The sequence below is a fragment of the Osmia bicornis genome, chromosome 14, assembly GCF_907164935.1.
Source record: "Osmia bicornis bicornis chromosome 14, iOsmBic2.1, whole genome shotgun sequence".
NCBI lineage: Eukaryota > Metazoa > Arthropoda > Insecta > Hymenoptera > Megachilidae > Osmia > Osmia bicornis.
The window spans coordinates 2,155,542-2,177,675 of NC_060229.1; the positions used below are offsets into that span (position 1 = coordinate 2,155,542).

General features: G+C 43.7%; 1 long non-coding RNA gene across 4 annotated transcripts in view; it reads right to left on the reverse strand.

Moving 5' to 3' along the window:
* LOC114872567 overlaps positions 1 to 22,134 on the reverse strand; it is a 302,088-nt gene that overhangs the window by 134,262 nt on the left and 145,692 nt on the right. For all 4 annotated transcript variants that reach the window (XR_006830109.1, XR_006830108.1, XR_006830107.1 and 1 more), the window contains exon 6: positions 8,651 to 8,697. This is a non-coding gene — a long non-coding RNA (uncharacterized LOC114872567). The remainder of the gene's footprint in view (positions 1 to 8,650; positions 8,698 to 22,134) is intronic.

The following is a 22,134-nucleotide window of genomic DNA, read 5'->3' on the forward strand; positions in this document are numbered from 1 at the left end:
AAATATTTCGATTAAAATGCATATGAGACTTGGCCGCAATCCGATCCCGAGATTAGGCTTCGATGATAGAACGCATCGATTAATAATGAGCCGAACCATTGCTGGAATTTGTTAACGAGAATTTCTACGGCTCAGATGATATCTTGATATTCTTTTGCGATTCAAAAGCTTGCTCGTAATTAAAAACACGCCTCTCTTAGAACGCAACCGTGTAATAACGGTTAGGGTGAGACAATGATCTATCCCCGTGGAAAATAGCTCGTTACATGGTCGTGCCAAAGGGTGAGAGGATAAAAATTGAGGAATTAATCACCGCGTTCGAAGGGTTTGATCGCGCTTTAGAATTTCTGTTCAAAATGACCCTAACTGAAAATTAAACACTGTTAAAAAGCCTAAGGTACAATCGAGGAACATCGTGTTTCTTTTAGGAACCAATATATTTCTGCCACTGCATTTAATTACCCCTTCGTTATTCCGGCAATTATTCACCATATACGCCGAAATAAAATCGTTATTCGACTACTTTTTTACTGTTGAGGCGACATTGGCAAAAAGTTAATTAAAAACCCGTCGTTTCGTCCGGTTGCTCGTTAACAGGCTCGCCGTGTCCAATCCGATGATTAGATATCCTATGCCACCGGTGCTGCAATTTTGATCGACGATCGAGAAACGGTCAACCGACTGCTTCGAGTAATTACATTGATAAAGAAAAAAAAAAAGATTGTTAAGCGAAACGAGACACAGCACGAAATAGGCGAAGTCGAAAATTATCGATCACCGAAAAATCCTGCCAGACCGGAAAGCGTCGATTTTTATCGCGGGATGCGTCATGAATATTTATACGCCCCTCTCTCTCTCTCTGCACCCTGGCAAATATTTTATGGCGCGAGACCTCGCGCTGTCCGACTGCAACTGGAATCCCTGTCAAAATCGACCCGATAAATTCGTCTGTCTGGCTAGTCAATTACGGTCGCTAGACGCTTCTCCTGCTGCTGCTGTGACCGCAGAACACGATGATTTATCGACAACTTTACGATTCGATCGGATTCTGATTATTTTCGATACCGTAAAAAAAATCAAATTTTTCACAGATGTATAGAAAAAATAGTTTCTGTACAGGAGTCATCGAGCCCGAAATTCGTGCAACGTTCGCGAGACCAAATTTGGTGTCATCCTCGGACAGAGTCCGGTTAAGAGGACAGCTGTTTCCCAGGGTCGTGGCCGACAGAAGCATCGAGGAACAACAAGACAATTCCGTATGATTTATATTTATGAGCGTACTGCCATTTAATAGCTGCCGCGCGGCATTGCGTTCACTGAGTCATCGAGAGGAGCGTGCAACCGCTCGGCGAGCTCGTCTTTTCAAACGGAGGACTTTGAATCATTCGGTCAGCTTAAAACAAAAGCAACAGACTCGCGAACCCGGCTGTCCGACGTGGAACGTAGCCGATTAATTAATCGGCATCCGATGAAACGTTTAAGGACCCGTGGACGGATGCGCCGTGCGAAAGGGTTGAGAAATTTGAGAAATTCGTGGGTGCTGTTTGTGCACCTGTTTCAAGAGATATTTCTATTGGAATAATTTGAACCTAGAAGTTTCAGAAGCTTCCTACATTTTCACTTCCAGGATGTAGAAACACTGGCCGACGTGTTTCACGGTGAGAAATATCTACTAATGAATATGTATTAATGAATACGATTACTCGTTGCGAGAACGTGTTGATTTTTCCAACAGTACACTCGTAAGAGTATCCATCATACCTAAGTGATTCAACGCCTTCGTTCCTGAATTAAACAGACAAAAGACCAACAGCAATTTAAATAAGGTCTTTAATGACCCACGTAGGTGGACCATTACAACTCCCCCCAAAAGTACCATTTCAATAAATTTAATTCTCGCACAGTTGTCTCGACTAAAATCACCCAACCATTCATTTTTAATATATCCCAGAAATTATTGGTAAAAATCACCAGCGATCGAGCCACGAACGGACAATAAAAGCATTAGCGAAAAAGTCCTTCCATGCGAAGGGATCTGCCTAATGGGTCTCCCTTTGGAAGGGAAGAAAACCAGGGCGCAGCATCCGTTCGATCGGTCCTCATTATGCACGGTGACCCCGGCACGACCTCGTTCCCCCCGGAAATTGGTTTTATAATTTAAACCAGCCACGGGGTAATCGAGCCACGAAGCAGAATAGCACGTGAACAGAGGTATTCGGTTTCCCGATGGTGGTATTCACCGCAAACACCATCTACCAACCGTCTTTTCAAATCACTTTCCCTGATTGACACTGAATGCTGCCCTCGAACTTGTCCCACTCGATTCGATCCTGCTCGTTCGTTTATTATATCGAACGTCTTCGGTGGTTCCCTTAGAGATGTCTATCTAATGGTCGCTGCCTTTATCGGGGGCCACTGATCGAGGTCCTCTCCTCGATCTTCTTACTTTCTCTCTCATTTTCTTGCGCGTTCCTTTTTCCCTCGCAGGACGGATGACGAGGAGGTACCGTGCTCACGTGGGAAGACGGCAGGTGTATCGAGAGGAGAGAATAACGCGGTGCGATAGGCGGCTTACACCAATCATCTTCTTGCCATCCTCCGCGTGTAACCGCGCGCTGCGAGCTGACTGGCTCGCAGAAACGGAGGAATCAATTATGAGAGAATTTGCATCGCAAATTATACCGAGGATCTTCTATTCCCTGGTCTCTTTAGAAATAGAATGAATTACCTTCCAAAAATGATATTCGTTGATCGATATTAATGATATACTTTGGAGGATGGTTAAGTCCCAATAAGACCACACACGTCAGACTTGATGGACCGTGAAAGGGATTTCCTAGGGCAGATGTCGGATTGGAATGAAATTGATTGACGTCTGGCCTCGTAACGTCTCACTATTTCTGGAACCGTCATGGACCGTTTCACGACAGTTTCAGCAAATTAGTGCGTTCAGGATGGATTCGAATCTAATACGACCGGGCAAATTCGTCTCTTCCTTTCTCTAATGACTACCTGTTACTGCCCCGAGGCTGCCAGTGCCTTTTTCAGAATGTGAACTGACATTGAAAACGTTAATTATAAATTAGAAGAATTTGAAAATTGAATAAATTTCTCGAAGATCAAATGATATGTACCATTTCGAATAATAAATTCAAGTATTCGGGGAACAGCATGGTATACCAGGAAATCGGGAATCATCTAAGAAGATCAATTATTTTTCTACGTCGAGCCTTCCTTTGCCCTTTGCTAAAACGAAGAGGATCTCTCTTGATGATGTTCTCGAGTGAACGCTGTCTCGCAAACGAGCGGACCATGTGCTGGCAAAGATACGTCTATTTTCTTAGAGCAGCCTGGTAACATGAAACAAATGTTCCGACTCGAATACGCGCTTTCAGCAACGTTTTACGATGGCTCGCATACGCGTGGATATTTTCACGGTTTGTTCGCAGTGGTACAATCTGCCCTTTGAGAAATGGGATCGGAGCTCATCGTTTAAGAACCCATCAATCGAACTAATTAAACAATAAACTTTCCTGGCTATTCGCCATTGAATTGGCGAAACTACCCCTAATTTTGCGGGGACTATAATACACTTCAGTGTCATTGAAAAAATATTAAAAACATTCTAAACCATAAGTCGACTAAGAAAAAATGAAGAAGAAAAAATCTGTTTCGACCTGCACAAGGATCCTCCCTTCTGTAGAGCACATGCGGGATCCGGAATCGAGGGTAGCGTCAGGGTGGTTCCGGTTTTTTCCTATTCTTCGATGGGAAAACCGAGCCCCGGCAATTTTCACCGAAACGGCGTCGTTTGAAAGAACGTCACCGCCCTGTCTGCAACTCTTCCAACGAGTGGAAGGAAGTGTTTTCGGTGCCGGGTGCTTCGGGGTAGGAAAAGGAAAAGAATCGTGGCAGTGTGGTCCTGTGTTCTGCCGGACGTCCGCCCCACACGATCCAGATATCGATCTTCTCGCATTGTTCCCCTCGAGCTTGTTATTAACTGTCATAGATCTCACGAAATGCCGACCTGTCGACCATCTATCCCGCCACGGTTGCTCGTGTAAATTAATTTATCACTAATCCATTAAGATATTTGCTAATAAAACGTTGGTCGAACGTGGAGCAAAATTATGATGATAAGAGTATAAGAAATAATCTAGTCGTTTTTATAAACAAATAAAAATACTAGTATTAATGATCCTGCAGAAACTAACACGATATTCCTACTGTAATAAAGAGAAGAAATAACTTCTCTGTCAGAACAATTCTAACGAGCGAAGGATGTTCTTCCTGGAGCGAATAAAAACGTTTCTGGAAAATGTAGACGGAAATGGAAGCGGTTCAAAGGCAAGACCGCCCTCGACGTGGCAACTCTTACAACCACCCCCAGGGGCCAACGGGGCAACAGACTGCAGTTTCTCGGATCCAGAAGCCCGGGGGTAGAACAAAATACGCGAGTGTGGTCTTCCATTCCGGCAAATGTCCGCCCCACGCGACCTCAATTTATTCGACACCTCCCCTTGCCTTCAGCGCTTCAAAACTGCTCCGAATATCTGGACGAGCGAGGGGCAGCAGCAACGCTCTTCAATTCGACGGGATGAAACGGCTTGCAAGTGCGCATCCCACCCAACGTAAAAGAGTTATTATGCTAATGAACGGTACAAGCCTAATTACTTACCCCGAGAGAGAGAGAAATATCTTATCCGATTATCTCTCCTCGAGCCACGAGTTTTGGGAGAAAGATCGATAAGGGAGGATGATCGAGATATATTATCGACACGTTAAATTATTACATTCCCCAACAATATCTCCATTTTGTTTTAATATTTTTTTAACAAGATTTATCAACAGCTTTTGATTTTACGATTATTTTTTCGCATAAAGAAAGAAGGTTGGTTTTTATATTTAATCAATTAAGCACCCCATTGGAAAGTCTTTTAAAAGCTTACAATAATTACTTCTTCAATTAAAAAATCCTTCCAAGAACACGATCCAAGTAAACGATCCTCGTTAACGGGTAACAGTGTCATCAGAACGATTAACGTACCGGGGGAAAAGGTTGATTCTCTCTGAAGCAGAGAATCCATGGAATCTCGTGTAAGAAGAACATAAAGTTTCCCCCCAAAAAGATCAAGTGTACGCAGAAACGACGAGGGGTCCTTGACAGTCGACCTCTCTTGATCGTGGCACCATCAGAAGTCTGGACATGAGCCAGTCTTGCGAAAGTCCGTAACACGTGTTTCAGGTCCGTTGGCACGTGTTGGTGGTCCGAGGAGACCCGTAAACGTCGCGACTCCACGGAGGCGGACGCCGACAAAGGGCGCCTCCGGTTCTCTTCTATTGTCGAGAATTTAAGTCCATGGAAACGGGTCGCATTGTCGTGCCTGCTTCTCCTCGGACACGCACGTTCTCAGATTTATCCCCGAAAACCGAGGGAGAAAAAAAAAGGGGGAGAGAATTCGACCGCTGACTCCTTGGCTTCCCTACAGTTTTTCTATCGTTTCCTCCCTCGGAAAGCCCTTTATTTATTGTTTCTAAAGTAATTTCTTTAATTTCGTATTTTCACGTGTACTTTAATATTCTCCTCGGAAGATCCTTTACACCTGTACAAGAAACCTGAACCCTTTCAAAACCCTAAAGATCCCCGCCAACCTGCTCCCGTTACAATCTCCAACGTCCTCAACCCAATTACCAGCACCTGAGCTTCCATCCACCCCATAGAAACCGAACAATAAACTCCCCATCAGCCTGGGAACTTAAGTCATTCAGACTTGAACAAAAGGAGACTCCAACCCTTCGGTCTATGTAATTGAAAGCTAAAATTACGGTTGCTGTTATTATGCATCATTTTCGGCCCTGGTTTCAATATCCGCGTAAAGTCACGCACGTCGTTCTGGGCGTCGTTGAAAATATAATAAACCATGAAGGATCCATCGGTAGCCATTCGGGGCGCAGGGTGAACCATCAAAATCGTGGACAGGCACCACCTGCAACGAAGCTCGCCGCTTTTATCTATGTTTCTGGTCGAAAAAAACGGGCAAAGGGTCTCGGGAGCGTGGCCGTCTTGGGAGGTCGCGAACGCGCCACCGGGGGATCCGCATGCTACCCTAAATATGTTATTAGTTCGGTCGTATAACTGCTTCATTTCGAGCGTATAGCCCGAAGGCGATCATCTGCCTTTCGCGAACGAGCTGAGACCGGGCCGAGATGTTTTCGCGACTAGACGCATGAGGCAAAACGCGAGCCGACTCGCCCTCCCAGAAGTTCGACCAGGGAGGCCTAGATTGTTTAATCGTTCCCCCCCTAATCAATGCCACGGCACCCTGTAATTTCGCCAAATTGCGGTTGGGACTATTCTACGAGACATTCGGGTCGAAATAGGCAGCGAGCTGATGGTAGGTCTTAATTTGGCAAGCTATAAAAGCGACCCCGAAACACGGTACCCCCCTTCCGTTGGTTCCACTTTTCTTTAAATCATTTTATCCTCGCCTTATGATTTTCAACGTTCTGATAGCCGGACACGGTCGATCGTGAGAAATAAAAAGAAATCCGCGGGTTATGTCAGCTTATGGCAAGCCGATTAAAGTGGCTGCTCCGGATGGAGGGAAACTAATGCCGGTCTACGGGGGCTTCTGCGATGACTGCGAGTCTACTATGAACATTACCCGTGAGCGAAGCTTAATGACCCCGTAGATTTGCGGTATTAATCCGACGGGAATTCCTGGCGGGCTCGAAGGGATGAAAATCTCGGCAACGAACGCAACGACGTCGTAAAGTACGGTTATTATTGGGTATGCTTGTCGTTAAGCTTGCTTCCAGTGATGCATGTTATTTCGCAGGATAATGGGGAGATTTTGCTTGAAAAAGTAAGTCGACAATGCACCAGGGAAATCGCGCAAGGTAGGTCGCGTTTCGTTGGAAAAATTCATTTGTGAATTATCAATTTATTTTATCGGTTCAGATGCAATTTCAGGGTACCCGGTTCTTAGGCGAGATAATATAATTTTTAATTTCCTCTTCGTATTGCCGTCCGATATTAGTTGATAAAAATCCTGTACTGTACTCTGAATTTTAGTTTATTGCATCCTCGAATTCATCATCTAATTACAGGTGCATCCTTCTTAACTGGATCAACGAGGAGCAGGTAATAATTGCTTGTTAGCGATATAATTACTTTATTCTAGATACCAGTTGAACGAGAGGAAGTGAGAGATTTTAATCTTCTAATTGTTGCACTTCTACTTTTTTTTATGGAGAAAAATATTTTATACTCGATATTTAGTGCACCTATTAATCATCGATAAATATTCAAATTAATTTCGTCCGAGAAACTTCATCGCGGATTAATTATTTCATTATTTTTTCAGGCGTTAATCGTCGTACAACCAAAACAAGGCGTAACGTGTGATCCTCAAGAGTTATAGCACTATAACCGTAATTAGCCAGGCTGCAATTAGCCCCGTGGAATGCAAGCCGTGTAATAACTCAATTTTTATGAATAAACGAGTGATGTTCCGCGCCACGCTACTATTGAATTAGCAGAAATTATCACCCTCGAAGGTTTCATCGATGCAAATCACCCTTATGGGCGTCGTTATGGTATCATCGTCCTTATGGTCTAGAAATATGGGCTGAGCCTTTTTGAGAAAATATTTTAGATAATAGATAATCCTCGCTCTGCTATGATACTTCAGAGTTAATTTTGCAGTACGGAATATGTAATTAGCTTTAATAGCTTCGCGGAAGGAATCGAAGGAAAATTCAGACGAGGAATCGAACATTGCAAAATTATAACCGAGATGAAACGCGGTGCAATAAAGAATTTCTTTCCAACAGGTTGTTACCAATCATTCCATGAAGATTTAATTCGTTCTCGAGTTCGATGGGATTCTTGGCCGATTAAATTGTAGGATCAATCGAGCGCCTTCTTGGGTGGCGAACCGATTAAAGCCTGAATCGTTCTAATTCCAGCTTTATCGCCTAAGATTCAGGCTTAATATTCGCGAGCGGTGCGTATGGCACGTCGATCCTTTCGCTGGAATTTCGAGCCGATCGCTGCCGAGTTGGAGCAAAACAACTCGAATGTTGAGCAATTTTAAAATGATTCTTATCAAACGAGAAATTTGAAGTTGTTTATTCGAGCCAGGAAATTTTCTTAAACACGTTTAATATTTAAAATGTAGCGTCACGCTCATTTGGCTGAAATATTTTTCAATTTATCTAAAAGAATAAAGTCTCAGCGTGAAATTAAATCATATCGCGTCTTTTTCTTAAAGACGCGTCACACGAGTCTCGACAACCGCGTTACGTCATGTAATTTTACATAATTTCCAAGTCGTGCTCGCGTATTAATTACGCTTCGCCGCCGGTCAATTCAGCGGCCAATTTGCACGATCCTTTCGCACGGGAACCTGCGCTACGTTTCAATTTATGCAAAATACGAGAGACTAAGACGGCATTTAAACCGTGTAGAAATAAAATATTTCCAACCTCGAGCGAAAATAAACTTCCAACGTTACCTTCAATTACGCGACGATATTTTTTTAGAGGCGGTGCGATGGTAGTAACGAGGCGTCCGCACTTATCGCGTATCTACACGCGAGCAAGTAATTTAGAATAATATAATTTTTAAACATTTCTTATGTCCTACCTTGAAACGAAGAGCAAGTGGGCTGTGATTCTTTGGCTGGAGGATTTCTGAAAGCAAACAGAAAATTGGTCAATTTTTGTTCTTAAAAATGAACACAAGGTGTCGTCACACCATATCAATATCATAAAATGCAAACATCTTTCCAACAATCACTCCCAAACCAATCTTCACGAGTACCTTCATCAAACCCCCATCTAGCCCCAGGTCTCGCCATAAGTCCCCAGTATTTACCATCGCCGTTCATCTACCACCCCCCGATCGACGTACCAATTAGAGTGGAAAGCTGAGGAGTGCCGAGTACACGGTGGAATCCGGATAACGAAGGACGAGAAAGAAAGGAACAAAGAAGGAACCGTTGAGAGTCAGACGGTGGATAATAAACAGGGAACCGATTCCTCGGTGTCCGGTACTTTGTCACGGTGCGTGTACCAAACTAAAAGGGCCACCGAATGCCGAAATTAGCGAAGCACGCGGCGACCGACCGACTAATTAGTTCGCGGCCCGATCGGCTTTCCATTATCCCCGTCGAAACGCATGCTCTTGTCGTTCGATTACGATAATCAGACGCAAAGGAATCTGACGTTATTCGACGTATTTATTAACTCGTGCGGTTTATCGAAGGGGAATGGTATTTTCGGAAATGCGTAAACCGAGTGGTATCGTCGATGCAACGAAGACCGCCCATGTCGAGAGACGGACGAAATCGTATTATAAAGGTTTTATCGTGGCGAGCGACCAAGAGTGGCGAACACCGAGTACCGAAAGCGCTAATTGCGAGCTGCTCTTTCCAGGCGCACACGTGGCCCACGATACGTACGCCTCGTTAAGGCGGTCCTTAAGAAACATCGCTGAGAAATCCTGCCCTCTCTGGAATTCCACGTGCTCGCTTCTGGCGGGATCCTGGCACCGCTTGATATTCCCTCTTTCAGGATCCACCGCTTTCTTGCACCCAACCAGGAGGAACGGGAATGAATTTCAATGGATCAGTGGAAGGAGAAAGTGGCGAAATTTTGATGAATCAGGTCAAATTATTGAACGGTTATTGGTCTATTATCATATTTTTCACCTATTATCATAGAATAATCAACCATCCTTCTAACGAAACAAAAAGTGCAAGTATCCTGGCAGACAGGATCTTAATCTCGAGTGTGCAACCAGGAATGGGCAGACAGGAAAAACTCGTGACTCGTGCTCGAATCGATAGAGTACTCAACTGCATAGAAACGCGCCAATAAGGATCCCCATGGAAACTCGGAGCCTACGAGTGTTTCCACTTATAATAACATTTCGAAACACGTAAATACACTCGAGTGACGTGGCCCACTGCTGTAGGTCCTTGCAGAGGCGACGGTCAGAATCGGTGGTCGTGTCTAAACCGATGTCTACCAGAAAACGACGGGATATAGTCACTCTGACTACTTCAGTCTTCCTCCTCAAGGATTGTCCGAATACCATTCTTTTTCATCCACTGTTCAAGAGAGGTTTTGAAAATGCAAATATCTAAAATTTTATGAATTTCTAAAGCTGAAAAATTCACGTAAAATTCGACTAACGGGTAACAATGTTCGTTTCACCGTGCGAGGACAAAAAGATCCCCTCGAAGAGGATACACGTTCCGGGAGACCGGTCGAAATCTCGGTGTCGAAGATTCGAGTATCGCGTGCGGAACGCTCGTTCGCGTAATTCGTGGAGTAGTGGGCGTGCATTTTTGTCTGGCCCGCGGCGAACCGGGACGAGGAAACGCGGAGAGGATTCATCGTTACGTGTAGCCACCCGCTAGCGGTGAGATCTGAAACGCGCTTTTGATCGCAGTCGAAAGGCGACTAACGAGTCGGTAGCTCGATCAAGCATCCGTCGACGACGTGACTCGTTTGCAAAAGATTCGTTCCAAGGCCCTTTGCTTCTTTCGCATGGTGCTGGTGTCACATGAAAACTGGCCATTCCTTCGACGACCTAATGCCGCGCCAAAAAACCTAATTCCTCGTGATTATCCTTTGATCGCGCATCTTCTGATCCTTCTGACTTTTTTCGAGAATGCTTTGAGACGGTGGACAGTCTCCGTTGTTACCGAGTTCAAAGATGGAAGAATTTTGTATTGAATTTGAAATAGAATTTTTGAAAATAGGTCTTTGATGGGCGGCAAAATCTGACCATAGCCGAATGCCAACTGCCGCCAGCAAACTGCACGTTTCACCAACCGGAAGGAAGTTGCACGGATCACGAACAAAGGACCACCCGAACGCTTGCGCCTAACGGCACCCATGATTCTGTATCTCATTCGGTCGTTCCATGAAACGAATTCCATAGAAATTGCAACAAATTTCACGAGCTGCGAATACGTCTATGGCGTATTCTTCTATTATCTCGTAATTATCCCCTGCACCTGAAACGTGCTTGCTCATCGCTCGACCACCGCGGTGATTTGGAAAACAATGAACGTTTTAGAAACTGCTGCTTGTCATGGATTTTAAGAAACCTTAGTCTTCAATATTGGGTTCCAAATGATTCAATTACCGAGGTTGAAAGCTTGAAGGGAGTCAATGATACGTGGTAATTTAAAGGACTTAATTGCGGTAATTAAAAGCATTGATCGCTGTGTTGCAGCTGTTGAAATTTGTCAACGATGACACTGGAAATTTTCTTTTCGAGAGATCCTTAGATCTTTATCTTTCGTTCCATCGAAGATTCTGATGCAGTTAGACGAACCAAAAAAGCAGAGACGGATCATCATCATGTCCAAAGACCGACCATGAAAATTCATCCTAAAACAAACCTATTACCCAGTGGTCCAGACAAATCTGACTAGACAAGCCTAACACAAACTTCCGGTGAAAATCACGACAAAACAGGCCTGACTGTAATTCCCTTAATAAGGACATAATTACTTAATTTCTGTTTCCCTTCGTCGAACGCGACACGTCTCAAAACTGCTCATTAAACGCTTGAAATCCTGTCTTGTTCGGGCCTAATTAAGCAGTAGGACCTCTTTCAATATCCACTTTCGGTGTTTACAGTGTTTGCTGTTATTTAGGTGGTTCCAGCTAACGAGAACAGGAATTTATGCAAACTGGACACACGGAATTCGAAAATTAAACGCGAATATTCTTCGCAACGAGAGGTTTACTATTTAAAAGTACGCTGTAATAATAAGTCATTGGTTAATTATTCAGGATATAATTTTCTGTGGAATAACAGGTGTCGTCTATAGCGCGAATAAGAAAATCGAGGATAAAATTTGCACTTTTCGTCGGAGAGAGCTTTGGAATTACGCTAATTAGGCTAATTGAGTGTCAAATGTGAAAGAATTTACGATAAGGAGAATCTGTTCCCTGAATTTCAATTTAGAGGCGAAATTTTGGCAAGTAGAAACTTGTATCTTGTAACTTCTAAATAATTTTTAACAGGATCGTACGATACATTATTTATGCAATATATATGTGCAATAAAATCAAATAGAATATTCAAAATATGCAAAGTGTAAAAGAGAAAACGTTTTATGATGTACATATATTTGCATAAATATTTAGATTCTTGTGCCTTTATTAATTAAGCAATTTATAAGTCAATATTTTCATACACTCATATAGGTGTCAATTCCAAGTATTACCCTCAATTAAAAATATAAATTTTTCAACTTTCCATATTTTCCACAGGCTCATTCTGTTCGCAAGCAAATATTTTTTTCTACAACACCCCCAATCATACTCTTCTGCTTCACTAAACGTTTCTTACATCTTCACCTGGCCTTGTTACACCTTCCATCCCATAAATCCCTCGGTAACCCATCCGAAATCCCTGAAAAACGATTGTCGGTCGCGGTTCCACGTGGCACGTCGAGGAACGTAACGAGGATAAATATTTACCCGGGGGAAAAAGAGCGGGGTCCCGTAAGTCCTGAACGAAGGGATGAAAATGAGGCGAGATACAGATCTCACCACGGGTGAAATTACCTGTCCAGGTTCGTTCGAATCTTCGAAAAGAGCCGGACGGGTTTCACCTAATACCGTGGATTAGGGTTTAAACAGCCCCTATTCACTTCCACGGCACAATAAATGCGCTGCAGGGCTATTCACAGGGATATTCATCGTGCGAGCACGCATTACACCGGCAGGTACGATAATCTGTCGTAATAGGGCCGGAAGTGACGTGGACTCAGGGTGCAGAAGAAAGGGAGGGAATCTGGGTCACTTCTGTGAAAGACATCCCTTTCAAAGAGTTGTTGCGTGTTCCGAGATTTCTTGCGGTGAAAATCGCCTTATCTAGAGATCCACGGTTCAAATCCTTGGTTCCCAACATTGTTTTTTTTTTTCTTTAATGATAATTTGTCTCTTTTTGAATAACTAAAATTCTATATAATTCTAAACTAAAATATAAATGCAATGATTATAGCACAGCTGTAATAGTTATTCAAAAGGAGACAAATTATAATTTAAAAAAAAAACTTGGGAACCATGGATTTGAATTTCTGCTTCGATGGCGTTGAAAGGGAAGAACTTAAAGAATTCTTGACCCCTCCCTTAGGGCTTCGAAAAGTATCCAAGAGCTGTACTTTCTCAAATATCATGTCCCCGGGGTCACGAGTTGCACATGCCGATTCGTAACAAAAGCTGGCCGACTGTTGGAAACGGGATCGCATGTCCAGGATGTTTGATTCGTTCCGCAAAATCTGGCGGAAGAGAAAGCCGCGGTTTGCCACAATGTATGGAAATTGCTTGTGCATTTAATGTCGCCCGATCGGTAATCGAGTGTCTCTGATCCGTTCGAATGGCTGGCAGTGAAACGAAATTGCTTATCGTCACGATTGCACCTGGTGTAATTTCCCGAATGCGTGCGTTCCCTTTTAGTTGGAGAGATTGAAAGAGCCCAACTAATTTACATGATTTAACGACAAGTTAATCGATACGGTGATGCAACATCCTCTTGTCGAGAGACATTTCACTTTCCAATAATTGAATTATTCGCTCGTTCAGCTGGCTCGATAATTTACATAATTATAGTAGAATAATTTCTCCGGTGAATTATTTCATGTATCAATGTAAACCAGACTTTAGACGAGAATATGCTACTTTTTTCTGCTGGAACTTCATTGTTCTTAGCCGTCCGTTCTTCTTCCCTTGCAACACCATCCTACTTGTAACCTCAGACATAGCCGGGGGCAATTGTTACGCGTTCTGGGTGGCGAGTCTCTGAAATAATACCCGGGACCTAACAAAACACCTCTGAAATGACCGCACCGGAGTCGAGAAACTCGTAGGATCTACCCCAATGGGCGCCTCTCTATACTAATTCAAATGCTACGCGTGTGGTTCGGCTTCGAAGGAAAAGGGTCGTCGAATAATTAAGGGTTCACGTTAAAGTACAACCGGTCAGAAACAGAGAAAGCATGTTTTCTTGACCAGGAAAAGAATTTATTTTAACGACCAGTTGGATATTTCTCAGAAATAAAAATTTTCCTCAAAATTTCCATCCCGTTAATCAATTAATACGTCCATTAGATCGGCTATTAATTAAAAAAGAACCATCAAAAGCACACGCTTCCCTCGTTCAACCAGCTTTCCATTCACAGCACGAACCAGATCGCTATAAATTATCGTACAACATCTACTACCCGGAATGATCAACCATTTCACCCTCTCCCTTTCACCGCCACGTGCTTCAGGAACACGCGCGTTCCATTCAATGAAATCGTATTTCACCTGGCCGCTCGAATATTCATTAATAGCCTGGCACGCAGGTCACGACGCTGTGAAAAAAGCGATAGAGGGTGGACGAGGGGGAATATCGACAAAGGGCGTAGACGACACCGAGGTCACCCCGTGGCGCCAGCAATCGATATACAGGATGCCGTGCAAGTTACAGGGAGAGGAATAATTTTAAATAGAAAAATAAATGGAAATTTTCGTTCGTAAAGCGACCCGACGACGATTCGGGTCGAATGAAAGCATGACGGAATGAATCCTTTCACGAGTTCATTAATGTTCCGGATTATTAATAGAGGACTCGGTCTCTGAAATAAAACGATCATAAATACCGGGATATACTGTACGTGGGTGGGTGTTCGGTGGCCGCCCATGTCGATTGGCGTGCGGTCCGCCCGAAGTAACAATTTAATTACACCACGGACCTCGATATGTATAGCAGCCACCCACGGTAAATTGATTTTGCCACGGTATTAAGCCACGGAACGCGGACCGCGATTTATTGGAGGCCCGCCAGTGTCGAACGGTAGTCATCCGCGAATAGAGCACACGGACGCTTGGTAATTAAGAAGTTTCTGCGAGGCTAACTTTGGCCGCTGGTGGTGTTAGATGGAAATTAAGAAAATAAATGCTTCGATGATTTACGAGAGGTATAACAGTTCCGAGCCATTCGTGATTCGACCTTAAAAAAATTATATATAGAAAAATTCCTCTTATTACCCTAATTATATCGAGCGGTTCGATATTATTATACGTCCCCTGGGTCGACCGTTCCAGGAACAAATTCGTCCCACTAAAACCTCCCCGTCTCCGAATAAATCCCCTTCGGACTAGATTCGAAGCCCTGAAATTGCTCGCAAGGACACCGTCGGTTTAACCCGTTGTTCACTGTCAAGATTTCGATCAATGCGTGACAGAATGTCGTGCCCGCGTCGGGGACACGTTTCGTAGCTCCATTAGCAACGGTAAAATGGTTCGTGAGTTTCGCGCCAAGGGAATCGCACGTGTCATAAATATACATGCGAGATCAGCGAGGGTTTCTCGTGGCGAGAGACTGCTGCTCCTTCGCCGGTCTCTTGCTTTTAGCCTTATCTGCCGGGACGGCCACCCTGGACCCCGGCTACCTTGTAAGAGGGTTTCGAGTGTCTTGGCCGGCCATGATAATTGGAAAGGGTGCGTGAGTCCTTCTGGCATTTGTTTGGACGACCATTATGTAAATAGAGCCCTCTTGGCCCCCTCGACAGGCGCCATCAACTTTCACGGGACGTGACGTTTCTACCTGCTCGCGAAACGCTGCTATTAAATGTTTAGAATACCCTCAGCCTGTCTATCACTATTCTTTCGATCGAGATTCATAGAAAAAGTCAAAATAATAATGCTTTTGATGAAATTTATTATGGATCAGATATTGGAACCCAATCATAGGTCACCCTTTTCTTTATTTTTATTTTCATTTTATTTTATTCAGTTTCAATAAATGACTTTCGAATATCTGCACGACTACTTAGATGCATGTTGCGCAATTTGTCTGCGGTAAAAATGGCCGACTGCAGCGTTCTCTCGACTTGAACACATTCTCACGCAACGCTGCGGGCAATTAAGCCGAAGGCTGAACGCGAACTCCCCGCTTGACGATCGAATAAAACAACAGATGCCTTGGTATTAATAACGATCACCGTGGGGACGATCAAACGTTAGTCTCGGTGTCCGGTTTAATGACTCGTTAATTGCATGCGGGCTTTTTCACCCCCTCACCGGGGATACCGAGGGCCAAGCCACTGTTCGAACCTTATGGGATTCTTCGTTTAATGGTAGCGCGATTTTTTCCTCGATAGTTTATGACACTGGGGTAGAGACTGACCTCAAGAATTCTGCATATCTTGGATTTTAATAATTTCGAAGGAATTTCAAGATAAGTTGGAGTTTTCAAGAAGCTTGGATCTGGTCTTTATTTCTAGCAGGAAATGGGACTTGCTAATGATGGTGCAATTTTTAATAATCATGGAAATTTTAATTACTTAACACTTTGACTGCCACGTCATCCACGTATTATTAGGAATTCTTTGACTTAATTAGAAATTATGGATAAAAATATAATGAAATATTTCAATGTCTTTAGTCAAAGTGTTAAAAGAAATCATAGGTGTAAAGAATTGATTGTGAAATTACTAAAGAGATTTTGGCAATAATAATTCTCAGCGAACAGCGAACAAGGAAATCATCCCCCATATCAAGCTACTCTATAATTTCTCGGTACCCTGAAAGGTTTCCAAAAAAATTCTCGAAAAGGCGCCTCAAAGGCAACCCTCTTCAATTTATCCGTCGTAAAGCAACATTGTGTCGAGCAGGACACGTGCACGTCCGCGCGCACTCCTGTGTAACGGTTAAAAGCAATTAAGCTTCCTTTCATCTGCCGAATGGCCGAGGTGGCTCGCGAGCTGCAATTTCGCCCGGTTGGACAAATAATTGACGGCGAACAACGGGAGCCGGGCAAAACGACAGATGACTCCCAGGAAGCGGGCAGACAAATTGGACGCAGCTCGTCACTGACAGATAGAGCGTAACGAAACAGAAGCGCACGAATTAAACGCGGCACCGTGTTATGAAAACTCTCCGATGGGTTGTGACCATCGCCGATGGTTGAATATTTGAGGACACGGTCGGCAATGCGCGTATCCTCGCGTTCGAGTTAACGAGAATGAATGGAAATCGACGACTGTTTAACAGGAACTGGATATTGGCCAAAATTGCGAAATTTGAAGCTTCCATTGTGGCAAAATAATTGGGAATTTGAATTTTTTAAATCTAAGTTCATTCCGAATTCAAAATTGACGATGATGAATGCAAATACGTAATCCTTCCCGAGGCTTGTAATCAGAATCGAACCCAATTTATCTCGCAACTCACGCTTTTCTACCGACAAAAGTTGCCCGCTCACGACTTTCACAACCGATATCTCAATCGAACGAGCGTGCACCTCCGGTCGGAGCGAGAGACCGCGCTTCCGGCCAAGGAGGACGTTAAGAATCGCCGAGTCCCGATATCAGCACGGTTTACCTCTCTATATCCCCGCGAATCCGTTAGTGGTTATTCCGTTTGATTTGACACAGTTTCAGCCGTGAAGACAGCTTAAAAGACACCGCGTGAATTACGGCCACCTCCGGGCGGTTATCTGGCGCAGCTGGCACAATAAAATTGAAATCGCATTGTGGCGGGCGCGCGTTTGCTCCGCAGGCGGAGCAATCAACGTTACTTTTATCGTTCGGCGAAACGCGTTGCAACGGGGCGAAGCAGCAGCGATATTGCCGGCCACGCTACCAACAACAACGTTCATGCTTTATCTCGGCGTAGTGGGCTTTTTAAATTGCGTAACCTCGTTCCATCGTCGTCCGTGCATGGAGGATAATTAATGACGTTCGAATACCACGAAACGAAGCCGTGGAAAGGTGTCGTTGAACCGTGCGAAAATTGTGGCGCCGATTACCATTATCGCTCGGGGGCTCAACCCTTTGAGCACGAAACGAGACGCAGCTGAAGAGGCCGAGAATAATTTCGGATTTTTATATAACCCAAAGAATCTCGCGAATAAATTTGAGTAACGGTCGAAATAAATCCTTCAATAATTTTCATAAACCCATAATTTATATCGCGTGCTTCTCGTCGAAGATAAATCTAACTGTTGTTACACGAGGTGACAATGTTTTGATCACCATCGATTCCCAGCAGTTCGCGTGAAATAATTTGTTTTCACCGCGCAGTTGGCTCGCTTCTTTTAATTTATGCGACCACTTGGCGAAACGAGTTCCGTAAAAAACGAGGACGGTCTTCTTGCCGATAGCAATCGGGAGAATAAAATCTCAACAACGTTTGAAAGGATTATTTGCGATGCGATACGATTACGATTCTGTTTTGGTCGTTTGGAAATTTAAGGAGAACGGGAGAATTTTTATGAAAGACGAAATCACTGAAAACACCCCGTAAATAACTTTTCCATTAACACCCCTGTCCACAGATAAAACAGTGTCCATTAGCGAGGGAGAAGAGAAACTTTCGGTAGATATCGAGTACTAATTAAAGCATAGTATCCCTAGTCGAGGGGTTGCTTTCAAGGGTATAGAGGAGCGGCATTGGGCAGGGATGTTTTTAGGAAAGTGTGAATTTCTCAAAGGATTGTCCACTCCTGGCGGCACCCTTCAGATCCTGGATAACAGGCCGGCAAAGGAACGAAGAACCCGTAAAATGGTGCAACAGGCAATAAATGCCTTTTCGCCAGCTGCCTGTTTCACCTTTACCCCCCTCGCCGGTTCTTATCCGGGATTTAAGAAGCGCATTTACCTGCGTTACATCACCGTAACTTTCATCATTTTCGAGCACGCGAGGAATAAAGCAAACAGGAACCGCACTCGGTCTACGCCCCTGGATAATTGAAGATCTTTATCTCCCGCCAGACTCCCGCAGGAAATTCCTCGGCGAGATTTCTTTCGGAGAACAAAATTCTTCGAGTGTTATTTGAAAAGGGTATTTATATTGGGAATATTATAAAATCAAAAAATATTTTCTACGATTCCACGATCGTCAGGAGACTGTGATCTACAGGTGTCTGTCATTCGGAGCGAAAAGAATAAAAAACAACAGTGTCCCGATGTAACGGCTTTCGCTGTTGAATAAGCTCGCGAAGTGACGAAACGAAAATGCACGGTCTGGACAGGTAATTTCGGGGCGAAAGTTCGCAAAAAACCGGCATGAATTAGTTAGCGCACGAGTCGTTGACTGGATTAACTTCACCCGTTGCAAAGTGTCTGCTGGATAATTGCAACTCATCAGGAACGGTCGCGATTTGTCGGCAAAAACAAATTTAATTTAATACGTAATGACACTCAAACATTCCCGATTAAACCTGTCCAACGGACTAAAAAATTATTCAAACGGGACCTCCACAACTTTTTCACAGAATCCAGATGGATTGGTTCAACAGAAATTCTCGACTCGACTTTCTCGTTGCAAAGTACTTTACGCTTCGAATTGCACGTGAAAAAAAATTTATAAAATTGAATTTTTTCCCGTAATTCGCCAAGTTTCATTTATATTACTGACCGTACTTTGTTAAGTAGCCGGAGAAAGTTCCTCAGAATTTTTATGACGTTAATGAAACTCGGAATTTCATTAAGATTTTTATTAATTTACGGATGAAATATACTCGATCGCCTGAATCGGAGTTAATAAATACAGTTCGGTAAAACCGCGGTAGAAATACGGGTGCAACCGTGACGTTTGGCAAAAGAGAATTACGCTTCTCCCAGGGGAACGTTCAAGTCGAAGGGGCACGAAATACGTGCAACAACCCTCGGTTGGGTGGACCCGCAGGCACCCTGATCCTGGCTAGATTAAATTACACGAGGCTGCAGGGCGAACGAATCTTTCTCGACGGAGAAAGACGCTGGAGGAAGGAGGAGGGCATGGCTAATTAATTGCAACTCGGTGGAAGGAGACAGGATGACATGCGGGAGGCTGGAAGTGGACGCTTGGTAGCTCGTTAAATTTTAGGGGCGTGTAGATCGGAAGCCCCGTACGATTACGCTTAAACGAGCGCACAGCTTGGCTGCCGGTAGGTACGAGACTGATTGAAATCTATCAGCGAGAGCCTAATTTAATTAGCCATGTTTTGCTCGTGGCAAGTGAACCGTACGTTTCAGAAACGCTTCCGTGTCGGATGATAATTGCTCTCGATGGTTAACGCTTTCGACTTGGAAAAAATTCTTGGCAATGTTAACTCGATGGAGGGAAGTTTGAACGAATTATCTTGGAACATTGATAGGGTCAACAGAAGATTTACCCCTTTACCTTACAACATCGTGTCACATTCAGGACGCAATTTACAGTTCAAATGTGTTAAATCTTTCTTTATCAGTTTCAAAATTGGAGGAATAAATAATTAGCTCTAACTGAGGCGAAAGGGTTAATAGATAACTAATGAAAAATTGATAATAGAAAAGTGGGATCCCTGAGAATCGAACAAATTGAATCTTAAAAATAATAAATCCTTTGTTTCAATCGTTCACCCAGTTCGTTATCTCGATCCACGCGGTCATCCGGCTCGTTTATCCGGCGCTCGTAAAAGGGTTGGAAGAGGAGGGAGGAATCGTGGTTCCGGTTGTACCCGTTCCTCTCCTCGCGAGCTCGTGCACGCAGAGCCGTGCAGCCGGTACCGTGTCACACCGAAATCCTTTTCCTCGAGATATGATTCATTGTTATACGCTCTCGATGGACCACCCAGTGTATCATGCTCTGAAATGCTCGTCGAAGAATCTGAGATCGATACAACGAGCTTCGCCCACGCTCTTTTGCCTTCGCGTTGATGCACTGTCAGGGCCGGATTGACCCACTGTAACCGACAGCCGATATTTTTCCACGTCGGCCCAATTGATAGAGTCGTGTATATATTATTACTCGAGGGAAACGTAGAAATCCTTTGTACAAAGGATTCCTCGTACAGGAAGTCGGTCAATCGAGGGTAGCAATTAATGAGCTTGCTTGAAAGGAGGATTGAGATCTTTCGAGAGGTTGATTATTAATTGAGATGGTAGAATCGAAACGGTGCTCCGAAGAGTTACGGGTGATTAATTACTGTAATCTCGCGGAAGTTGGGTGCCGGTGAGTGGATCGAGAAGATGAGTCGCTAAATTGGGGCGAATTTTTATTAATATTCTTCTTAGCTATACAATGTATCAGAGTAAAATGCAGACGTTTTTATTTTTTCAATCCAAGTAATCACAGCCCTATCAAACAACACTTTGAAAATAATTATCGATCGCAAAGGGTTAACTAATGTTCAAAAGGTAACATCTAACGAGTATCAAGTACCCGATACTCGAGAGACCGATGCCCATTTTTAATCACCATGATTACATCGTAATTACCCTAGTTAATAACCAACAGATAATTCAGATACATCGATGAAATGAGTTTTCTATTGACCCGTCCCTGTACGCTATATATAAAACAGCAGGCCCACCTGGGAGCAATCGATAGGAAAGATATCAGGATAATCTCACGGCGCCGGCCGAATTAGAGGTCTAGCGAGTCTTTAATTGAACCCCTGAATAATGATCGTCGATCCATTGATAGGACAATCCCGTCACGGGGGCGGCCGTCCTTCGTTTCTAGCCGAGTTTTCAGATCGCTATCCCGACCCGTCTACCTACATGAACCGTTCGCAGACAGAAAATGAATCTGATAGTCAGCTCTCGAGCCCATTCGAATAGAATTTATCACGATGAAACTAGCAAGCACTGTTTGAATTATTAATTAGCGACGCGACGCGTGGGTGAAACTGTGCTTCCTCGTGATGTAATTGTTGCCGTGGCTCCATGGGTCGATTTATCGGTCGAATTATCGTTTCGAGGAACAACAACGGACGCTGCTTCCTTGGCTTTATTGGACAAGGTGATTTATGATTTTTTAATGGACGGAGATAACTGGGTAAGAGTAGATAATTGTTTTCGTATACTATTATAACGGATGACGTACATTATGTCAAATTACTACCTCCTAAAAATTTGATAAAAAAACCCTCCTTTGGAATTAAAATTCAATTCAAAGGATACTTCATCGAGTATCAGCTAACTCGTGAAATTAATCCCACAAGGAATTCATTAATATTCATTTGAAAATAAATTTTTAACGACGAGATGAAAGCCCTTGTTCCATTTGTTGTGCAGAGAGAAACCACAAAGAGACAGAACCGTATCGAAATATTTCTCCCTGGAGCTAACGAGCGCTGGACCG